The sequence below is a fragment of the Cebus imitator genome, unplaced genomic scaffold, assembly GCF_001604975.1.
Source record: "Cebus imitator isolate Cc_AM_T3 unplaced genomic scaffold, Cebus_imitator-1.0 Scaffold502, whole genome shotgun sequence".
In the NCBI taxonomy this organism is placed as follows: Eukaryota; Metazoa; Chordata; class Mammalia; order Primates; family Cebidae; genus Cebus; species Cebus imitator.
Window position 1 is genome coordinate 1,223,366 of NW_016107817.1, and position 2,553 is coordinate 1,225,918.

Sequence of the window (2,553 nt, forward strand, 5' to 3'; positions counted from 1 at the left end):
GTTGTACTTTTTTAATACACACAAAAGAGGCAAAGGTTAAATGAAAATTCTCAACATTATTGCATTTAAAGTATCTGCTAATAGTTTAAACTTTGTTTCTGAGCGTTTTTGGTAATTTGTATGTGTATATGCATGAATGTTGTATGAAGATATATTTTTAGAGTTCAGGGCAGTTTCAAGTTGAGATAGTCCTTGACTCAGGGTTTTTGACATATATTTGGTAATAGATGGTTGATTCCATGAACAGATTATGAAAACACACACTACTTTACTCCTATTCTGAAATTCTTGTAGCTATCTTTTCTGAATAAAGAAAAATAGCTTCCAGATCCTGGGACACATCGATAGGCACCAAGACACTTTGATCCTAAGTACAGTTCAACAGAACAGAAGAAATTGCTGACGTACTTGGATACCATGAAAGTAGTTTTAAATGAATTATAAGACATTACACTAGACAAACAAATAACAATTGAATTAAGAGAAAAGCAATAAAGTTTATTTCATTGAAAGGCTCATTTCAAGATAAATGGTGTTAAAATTCTTTTTGGAAGAAACGGAATCTTTATAAAGTGCCTTTTTGACAGAAAATCTCTATCAAGAATTTTTGTGAACTTTTTTTTCTTTTTGTTCATCCATAGAAAAACTAAGTTAGTGAAATAGGTTGTAATTTGCCTCAGCTTACATAGTGAAAATGCTTAGGACTCCTTTATATGCAGAGCTCTAGACCAAAGGCTGCCAGAGACCTTGACCTTGAATGCCCGTGGCGTAATATATACTGCTTGATAAATAGAGCTTTTCCAGATATCTTGGAAAATATTTTGTATCATTAGAATTATGACCAGTATTAATAATCTTCCAATTGGGTACAAAGAAATTTTACTAATATATAGTGCTCTGTCTTATTGATAGGTTTTACATTTTTTTTAATGTTTAAAATTTTATGTAAAAAACTTTTAAAAACTTGCTTCAGGAGAAAGTGCTAAAAGCTACTATAATTGGATAAAATGTTTTGAGGTAGAAAAGAGAAAATTTCAGCTCCAAATTAGATTATTTTCACGTGGAATCTGTATTTTAAGGTTTATAGATAAGTATTATAAGAATTTGTTTTCATATTTGAAATATTTAAAATGGCAAGTCACTGCAACCAAAAAGGAGCACTTTAAAGTAACTCTTCATTAAAATAAAACATTTTTAGGTATGAATGATATCACTAGTACTTACAGTTTTTCTTGCACAAATTCAAAATATTCTTAGCTGGGAAGTAGAAATCAACATATAATTAATTTTTTACCTCATCCAAGCAGTTTAACTAATCAATAAGTAAGTTAATCATATGAATGGTCTACAAAGATGTGTTTACCTGTAAAAGAATGTTCCATAAGTGTAAAATGAGAATTGCAAGATTATGAGTTAAGGTGAGCTAAGCTGCTATAACAAAGATACAGATACACATTCAGCAAAATGTTAAGATGATAAAAAAACATATGTCTTTATACATTTTTAACAAAATTGCAAGACATGAGCAATACACACACACACACACACACACACACACACACACACACACACATATATATACACACATACATACACACACATGTACATATTTCCTACTTAAGAGAGAATGCCTCTATCCAGGGAAGATAGTATAGATAGGCGAGAAAAGATGCATTTATGTAATGGTGGCGGGGTGGGGGGGCAAGGGTGAAGAAAAAGGTTCTAGAGCCAAGCAGATATGTGGAATCTCACACTAACACTAACTCTTTATCTTCAACACAGGGCTTCCAAAATCAAGCCGGCTCTCGCCATTCTAGGCAAGAAGAATGGGGAAAGAACATGAAGGAGTGCACATATATCACCTAAAATAATAAATCTGCATGTGAAATGTTTTAGATAAATTAAGAATAATTAAATGAGAATGAATATAGGTGATATACAGTTTTAGGAAAAAGATTTTAAAAAGACAGTGGTTGCATGAATTTTAAGAAATTTAACTTTTAAGTAAAAAGCAACTTGCTCTTCCAGCTTTATGAGCAACACTTTGCAACATTAACACTTCTCTTTTTGGAAGATTAGGTTGACATATTAAACAGTTCAGAATTCCCAGTTATTTAAATTAATTTTTAATAGGATGACCTTAACTTTATTACATTATAACTGAACAAACATGCATATTTCCCAAGAACTCATATATTAACAGCGCATGCATCTGTCAAGTATTTTTGAAAAGGCAATCAAAATAACTGTGAAACTATTTTTTATGGATGACATAATCCAAATGCAGAAATGCATTAGAACATCCTCTGCATATTTCATGGTTTAATGACCGATCTCATCTTCATTCAGCATTTTCATCTGCTTGTGCTTAAAAGGATTAAAGTAATTCTAAAACCAGTTTTCATACAAACACACTATATTTCTCCAAATTATGAGAGCTGTCAAAGTACAAATGCCATATATTACCTGAGCACAACATAAGCCTCTTAACTCTCATGTCTCTTCACAGCTTCACCTTTGAAAAGTATTTCCAATTTCAAATCAGTTAAATGT